General features: G+C 41.0%; 1 long non-coding RNA gene across 1 annotated transcript in view; it reads right to left on the bottom strand.

Moving 5' to 3' along the window:
• Window positions 1-8,939, bottom strand: part of LOC309810683 — a 111,427-nt gene continuing 102,488 nt past the window's right edge. The window contains exons 4-5 of the long non-coding RNA XR_014295042.1: window positions 5,693-5,831; window positions 1-453 (exon numbers count right to left, since the gene is read on the bottom strand). This is a non-coding gene — a long non-coding RNA (uncharacterized lncRNA). The remainder of the gene's footprint in view (window positions 454-5,692; window positions 5,832-8,939) is intronic.

Raw genomic sequence — 8,939 nt, 5'->3', positions numbered from 1 at the left:
TTAAAGGTCAGGCCTTGGGAATGCCAACATTTTAGGTGTAAGGAGAGAATGATAAAGCATATACACTAAGAAAATATCAGCAAGAGGCCAGAGAAGATCCATGGAGAGCAGTGAACTAGAAGCAATGGAGGAAATTCTTTCAATAGTCATGGGATAGGCCAACAGCATCAATTTCAGGATTAAGGAAGACTAAAACTAAAAGTGTATCACTGGATTGGAAGATGAGGAATTCACTGGGGAATGAACAATAAAACACACGCACAATAATGAGTCCTCTTGCCTGAATCCTTAGGGATGGCACCTGAGGTTGATTTCTAAACAGGCTTGTGACCAGACATTGGTTTCAGTTTCTGGTTGATTGATGTCTTCTCCAAGGGCCACCATATCCTACCTCTGAAATATTGCTGCTTTTGTCTTGAGTGGATCTTTCATGCAAGGTGGTTGTCAGAGTACCTAAAGGGACAAGAACTTGAACTTTATCAAGCTAATAGAAGAGACTGAATACACTATTTTATGCCTTCTTGTACACATGGCAGAATGTGACCTAAGGATAGCTTTCATTAAAACCCAGCTCAAGATTTTTCAGCAACTATAATTTTCTATCAAGAATTAACCATTCTTGGGCCTCCCTGGTGGCGCAGTGGTTGAGAGTCCGCCTGCCGATGCAGGGGATACGGGTTCGTGCCCCGGTCTGGGAGGATCCCATATGCCGCGGAGCGGCTGGGCCCGTGAGCCATGGCCGCTGGGCCTGCGCGTCCGGAGCCTGTGCTCCGCAACGGGGGAGGCCACAACAGTGAGAGGCCCGCATACCGCAAAAAAAAAAAAAAAAAAAAAAAAGAATTAACCATTCATTAGAGTGATCTTCAGCCTTTGCCTCCTGTGTACTCCCTCCTTCTTTCCTGTGGTGCAGTTTTGATAAGCAACGAAGTCTGATTATAAATCCTGAGCTTGAGTTTCATTTTACACAACAGTTTGGTGTAGTTTTTTGGATGTGAAACAAAGACCTTGAGAATGGCAGAGGTGAAGTACAGGGCAGGGAAGTGTGAGTTCAGGGTAGGACTTTTTGGTGCCTTACTTTAGGTTCTTTCCTAAGTCCCTTCTGCACGCTCCCTCGGCAATACTATGGGTAAGCTCTATTCTGGAAGTGTTTTCTGTTCAAAAAGACTTTGTTTTGGGGGGAGGATTATAAACTGAATCTGTCTGTCTAGTTACTCTTCCTACTTCTTATATCTTTCCTATATGATCCCTTCAAAATGGATGGCTTGTTTGTTGATGTTTATCTAGCTCAATTTTCTATCAGTCTCCTTCAATCCAAGGTTTAAGAAGGGTGTCTCACCTCTGTCAGGTGCACGTAAAATCATCATTATCTTTGGGCTATAGCAGCAATTCTCAAAATATAGTCTTCAATGAGAGCAAAACTATTTTCTTAGTAATACTAAGATGTAATGTAACTCTTTCACTCAGTCTGTCATGAATGTACAGAGTATGAAACATTTATTGATATAGTTTCAGATTCCATATGACAACCAACCTTTAAGAAACTACCACTTGTCAAGTTTGGTGTAGTATCAAAGAAGAATATCCACAATTATCTCAAAAGGCTGCTAAAATACTCCTCTCTTTTCCAACTACACATCTGCATGAGGCCAGATTCTCTTCATATACTTATGCCAAACAATATATCACAACAGATTGAAAAGAGAGGCAGAGTGAGAATCCAACTGTCTTCTAAACCAGACATGAAAGAGATTTGTAAAATATATAAACAATGTCACTCTTATCACTAATTTTTTGGAGGGGAAAATAAAAGTATTTCTCATAAAAATTATTTATGTTAACATATAAAGTTTTAATTGTCATGTTTAAATGAATCAAGAATAAATATTTTTTAATTTCTCCATTTAAATTATTTATACCATAAATATTGATAGATATGTTCCACCTAAAAAAAGAACTCTCTCTTGGGTCCACAATAATTTTCTGAGTGTAAAGTCATCCTAAGATTAAAAAAAGAAGTTTAAGAAACATCGGTCTATAGAATTTGTTCTTTTTAAATGGAGCTCCCCCCTAAAATCTAAAAACATGTGGCATCTTTAGCTTACAGGCTAGAGAGAATACACCCTGTGACATCTCCATCAGACTGAGTGAAGACCTCAAGGAAGCCTCTAAGCTCCTCAAGGAGACTCTGGACAAATCATATCAGGACTCAGCTACGTAATAATAAACCACCAAGCCAATACCCTTGCAGAATTACCCTCCTTCTCTGTTTCTAATCACAACCCCTCCATCAAGTGTCTCTGGAAGTGACAGTCAATCATTATACCCCTAGAAGGACTCATAAATATACAGGTATTCAGGTGTGGATTACAATCTACGAAGGGGGAAAGTCGATCATGAAGAAAAGCAGCTTCCGAAATAAACAGCACTTCTTGTCATATATCCTAAAAGATAAGATCTCCAGGTTTCCTTCCTTGGTCCACTGCTCTCCGGAACAAACACTGTGACTCTTTCATAGAATGTTTATGCTTTACTCCCCTGGACAAATACTGTGATTATTTTTAAATCTTTAATATTTTATTGGACAAATAGCATAACTATGTTTAATTGTAGGTAGCCCCCTTTAACTAGCCCTTTTCAAGTTTGTCAACTTGGGACCATAAGCTCTGCCCTCCACCAATCTTCCCTCCACCCCAACCTCCCATATCTCAAAATCCAGCTGTATCACTGGGACCAGGATTTCTACTGACACTTGTACATGTTGTGATAGACCATAGACTTAAGCTAGAAAGGAAAGAAAATGAAATATAATCAGGATGGTAGATGGGAAGACTACGGAAGGGTGGAAGCTAACGTGGTCTCAATTAGTTGGCTGAGTAGAGGCAGTACGTTAGCGGGTGCTTGTCATATCATAATCATCATAGATTTGTAGAGATTTATATGAATTTGTATAGATGTATGTATGTAAAATTATAACAGTTTTCTGGCATATGGCAATTCATTAGGATACTGTGAAGTATAGAGGAAAGGGAGAAAGAAAGGGGCTCCATCTACCCTCAGATGCTCTGGGCCTTCCCTCTGCTTCTCGCACTCATGCTTGTCTTGATATTTCAGTGCTGTTGAGGACATTACCTCATTTCTGCAAAGATGGGTCAGGTTTCCAAAAGGGGCAGGGCCTCTGTTGCAGCTGTCAGGCCAACTCTACTCTAAACCATAGGCTGAGAAGAAAAGGAGTCTGGGGAGAAAAGCAAGAGTTGGGAAGAAGGATAAGAAGAGGGGAGAAAAGCCTGTAGCTGTATCTTTGGGCCAAACTTTCAGAACACATTTGCAAATCAGAATAATAAAAATCCAGGGCTAATCTGGATCATATTTCCCAAAGATCTGCCACGCCGGCTACTTGGAGATTGCCTGGCTTGCTGCTCTATAAAATAGGGAGCTTCCAAATTTGTTTACATCTCTTTGGGGAGGAATTATCTTGTTGTTACTTGACTTCCAGTCTTATGCACCCCCATACTTCAACTGTATATTGTTTGATTCATTTCTCTTCTTTTTCCCAGATGATGTCAAACACAATACCTAAAAGAAACATTTTGCTCCAGACATATTTGTTGAATTAATGATGGGTAGGATAATTTGAGATCATTCTTCAGCAGGTTTTCTAAAGCCTTCTTTTTGATCCCCAGGGAAATCCCTCCTTCCTCTGTGTACCCCAGACCAAAAGAATTTTTAAATTCTGAATTAAAAACTCTGGGTGAAGTCCAGGTATGGATAAGTTTGAAGACTTCCTCCAGATGATTCTGGTGTGCAGGCAGTGTTATGAATTTCAAGGACCCACTTCAGATAAAGAAAATATTGGTATTCATCATTGTACCCAGCAGTACCAGCCCAATGTCCAAAATTAAGAAGATTCTCACTTATTTGTTCCATTCAATCCCTTCAATGTTTCATTAGCCTTTGATTGAAGATCAATTTTCCATTACTAGGGATGGAAAATACTAGGCTAGGAGAAGCCTCTTCAGTCTCATCCCAATTATATAACAATTTTATGATGTGACCAGTAGATCTAGTATGGCCTCTTGCTTTTTTCACATTTGTGAAGTAATGGGCTAGGCTAAATAAGGGTTAAGTTTCCTCCAGCCTTAGAATTTTGAGCACTAAATGGAAGTGAGCTATTTGGGCACATGGTACCATAGAAAGAAAATTTATTAATCTTTCCAAGTTCAATGTTACCTTATTTAAACTCCCAATAACCTTATAAAATAGGCTTTGTTCCTATATTGAAGATAAGGAAACTGAGGTGTAATATTTGGTGATTTTGTATACAAGTGTTAACCCAAATAAATCCAAGTCCAGAGCCCAGTCTCCTCTCACCACACAGGGCCTTTGAACAAGGAGAATGATTTATATAAGGCAGCTGCCCTGGTGGTGCTGCCAGAAGAACAGGTGGCTGCACTAGGATGGAAAACAATGTCTTTCCCCGGCTTTCAATATAGGACGCAACTGAAGACCAAATTGCACTAGATACGTTATTAAATCAAAATATCACTTTTTCCCCTTGATTTTATTCCCATTTCTGTAGTGAAGCCTACCGTAAAGGATGGATGCATTTAAAAGTGCTTTCTAATGAGCTATTAAAAATAAAAATTAAATTCTTCCTTTCTCTGTAAAGATCCTAGGGCTAGTAACCCCATGCACACTCAGGTACATGCCAATTATTATTCAATCCAGGTATGACCTTGGCTACAGGGTCAACAGCCTTGGAACTACAATAGCTAATCATGTTCATTAAAATTATTAAGTTCTAAAACCCCAAAGAAAGCTTTTACGAAATGTTGATCAATCAAAAAGGAGAACTAATCAGTGGATCCCAGCCTTTTCTTTTACATGTGAGACACTCATTTCAACATGAAAAAAATTGAATGTAGTTGTACTTTTAGTATCTCATTGAGTGAGAAATTCACAATAATAAAAAGTCACTATAAATTTAGTAATACTTTGAAATTAATCTGGATTTTGTTCCTTATATAGCATCTACATACATCTGAAAAAATAATTATTCACATACACATGAGACAATCTGAACAGAAAATACAGGTGGGGCCAACTGTTAATGACCTTGGATAAATGCTATGGAAATTGGTAGGCAATAAAAACTCAAGGAGCCAAAAGAGGTTTTTAAGCAAAATGACAGAATCAGATTGATTAAAAAGGTAGGTGACAATGTGCAGGACTAATGGGTTGTGGAAAGACCAGCCCAGGAAATCAATTAGGAAGCATGAGATGATGTCGGCAACACATATTTGCCATGACATTTATGAACCAAATGCTGCTGAACATGAAGACCAATTTGACAGGAGATAATGGAGAGGAAGGAGTCAGGACATTTCTAGACTTAGAGAGTGTGTAAAAGATAGAATTGTGAAGCAAAATACATACAAAAGAGGAGGTATTTGTGTTGTTGAGTTTGGGGGGAGGGGTAGAGTTGGAATGAGCAGGAATTTTGGAAGGCAGTAGACTACAGTTCTTATGGTGACAGTTTAGGATTCAGATGCGTCTGTGTTCAAAACCAAGGTCTGCCACTTGCTGACTACGTCAGCTTGGGCAAAATCCCTAACCATAATGAATCTGTTCCCTCATTTGAATATAGGGACAGTGATACTACATCACAGTATAGATACAATGATACAGCACGCACTTAGGGATTAGAGATGTGCCAGCACGTGACGATGGCATGATCAAAGTTGAGTGCGATTATTATTATGTAAATTTTCAAACCATCAGAACTGTCCAGGAGTTGAAGCCATGCTACTTAAATTGGAGAAGTGATCTTCATCCTGAGAAACAAGAGAGAAAAATTAAAGTAGGGCTTGCTGGATGTCAAGACTAGAGAGACAGTCAAATGACAGGGAAGAGGTGAGAGAACCAGGAGAGGCTGGAGACCTGAAGCCAAGGAGGTAAGAGTTTTAACAATCAAGGGAAGAGCTGAATATCATCCCAGTTTTCACTGAGTATTGGCGACAGAGCTAAAAATCAACCCTGGATTTGCCCATGGATTAGTCATCAGTATGAAGAGAGATGTGAGGGCAATGGCAATATGCAGGGAGTGACTTTACCTTAATTTATAAGGTAAGATGTGTATAAGATAAGAGAGTGGAGCTTAAATTCAAAACAAGAAGACCCTAATGCAAAGCAAGGAATAATTTGGTTCAATTTAAAAAAAGGTGTGTGGGGGGAGAGTCATTCCACATACTTTTTCCCCCTCCCCTCCCAAATCTACTCCATTAATAAATTATTTTAGTTCTCCTATCAAAATAAATCCCAAGTCCATTTACCTCTTCTCTGGTCTCTCTATGGCTACCACCCTGGTTCAGACTGCTATCATTTCCCTCCTGTACTACTAACCACTTAATTAGTGTCCTGGTTTCATCTTACTCCTCCGAGAAATGATTCTCTGTAGCATTAGCCAAGGAATTTTGAAAAAATGTTAAGCAGATACTATTCCCCTGCTTCAAACCTTCAGCTGTTTCCCACTGCATTTAAAATACAACCCTCACTATTTACCCTGGATCTATGCAGCTCTAGTGAATGGACCCCTGATTATCTCTCTTACCTTATCCCCCTCTACACTCCCCCTTGGCTACCAAGTTTAGCACAATGGTCACCTTTCCTTTCCTCTTGCAAGGCGACTCATTCCCATTTTAAGCCCTTTGCACTTGCTATTCCCTCTCCCTGGAGTGCTATCTCTCATGATCTTCCCCATCTTCCTGTTTTTCTCATCTCAACTCCGATGTCACTTTCTTCCATGACACTGGCCTTCCATGGCCTTGTCCATTGAAGTAGCTCTTCCCCCTCCTCCAGTCAATTTCCATCTCTCTTGCCTTCACAGCTCTATTGACATCTGAGTCATCTTGCAGGTTTGTTTATTGTCTGTCTCCCATCTCCAGAATGAAAGCTTCAAGGACACCGGTACCTGACCCATGGTCTTGAATGTGAAAGGATTACTTGAGAGAGATCCAGATTCTACTTCTCCAGGAACAGACAGCAAGGCGTTAGGGTAAGAGGTAATGGGTAAACCTCTGCTTAACCTTTAGAGAAGGAGGGAAACTTGGTTCCAAAGGTTTACCCCTAAGGCCTCTGTTTCCTCCAAGACAGCATTGCCTGTAGAGAGTGAAGGGGCTGCGGGTGACTTAGGGAGAATAGTACATAATGACAAAAAAGGGGACTCCCCTGTATGGCTGAGTCTCTATCTATGAGTGGATGCCATACACATCTAGTGGGGCACTCAGTGGTGGGACTGTCTCTAAAAAGCAGGAGAGAACAGTGAACAAGTGTTGATCCCATGAGCTTATGAATCAGGAGTCCCAGTCTCTCTCATTCCATCTTAGCTCCACACAGCAGCCAAGGTGATTTCACAAGGACACAAATCATATCATGGTGCTTCCCCATTTAGAAACTTTTTAAGTGTTTCATTCACTTCAAACCAAATGCAAACCCCTCAAGCTTTATGTGAATTGGTCTCTGCCTACCTTTCTCTCTGACATCATCTCATATCCATCCCTGCTAACACACTGGATTCCTCTCGTCCCCATAGTTCTCAAGGTTATTTGCACCTTAGGTCTTTGCTCTTGCTGTTTCCTCCACCTGGACCACTCTACCCTCAGACCTCTGCATGACCAGTTCCTTTATATCATGAACTCAAAGCTCTAATGTCACCACCTCAGCCAAGGCCACCTACTCTGAAATAGCCAGCTACCTCTTCACCCCAACCAGGTCATATCACTTCAACCTGTTAATTTTCTCCCAGTGCTTCTTGAAGGTTTCCTCTTTTCTAGGCACTGATCTCAGTATGCATATGTGCATATTCATTTATTTAATCCCAACAACAACTAAATGAGAAGGAAGCTTTTATAATCATACTCATGTTATAGAGTAAGAAACTGAGGCCCAAAGAGGTTAAATAAATTGTTCAAAGTCACATCAGTAAACTGTAGAGAAGCTGTGATTTAAACCCAGGCAGTCTGACTCCAGGGCCAGTGTTCTGGAACCCTTTCCAGTATACTTCAGCACACAACATACAGTAAAGGCTCAATAAATGTTGATTAACTGTATAATCATCAAGGAAATAAGAAATCCAACACAGGGATGCACTTTTACTATCTGATAAATTCCGAGGAGCCAAAACTACCCAGCAGACACCCTCACTAGGAAACCAGACCTCCAGGGAAGAAGAGAGGGAAGCCCACTCCAGGAAGTTCTCTACATCAGGACAAACCAGCAAGCCCCCAGGCTGGCAGCAAAGGTTACCCACTCTTGGCTGAATCTTGATGATATCCAAGGGACTTCATGGACTCCTGAGCAAGATGGAGAGCTGACAGGGATTTATCAGGAAATACAACTGACTAGGCTTTGACCGATAGTAGGTGTCCTCGCCCCCAACCCCACCATTGCCTCCTCCACCTTCACCATGTCTAAGTGAGACACTACACTCTCAGAGGCTTCTGGTGGTACCCATGTAACAAGTATCTCTCTAGATCCTAGAGACTAGGATATAACCACCTCTGAATCCTGCATCCAGGACAAGGACAGGACAGGCAGCCTTGGGGGCTGCTATACCAGCCCTGGCTCTGAATGCCCTTCAGATACAAGGACCATTTCAAACAGACTTCCTGACCCACGTACCTAAAAGTATGCCCTGCATTATCCTCCATCGGGGCTGGGGCTATACACTGTTAACCAAACAAAATTTTCCATCTCCATGGTCTACCCAGCCACCTGGACTCCAACTTTTCATGCACGTGTATTCCAGTCTTGGATGGCATCATTCAAGAGCATCCACATGAGCTTCATCTTGTTCAGGGCTCATCAACAGCCAGCTGGTCACAGTATATCCACTATATCACTAACCTTCCAAAGATAACAGGGATGGTCCATCTGCCCCACCT

Source organism: Mesoplodon mirus (assembly GCF_964341445.2).
Source record: "Mesoplodon mirus genome assembly, chromosome: 9".
Lineage (NCBI taxonomy): Eukaryota > Metazoa > Chordata > Mammalia > Artiodactyla > Ziphiidae > Mesoplodon > Mesoplodon mirus.
The sequence above is the reverse complement of the archived record's forward strand: the minus strand, read 5'-3'. Positions and strand labels throughout refer to the sequence as shown.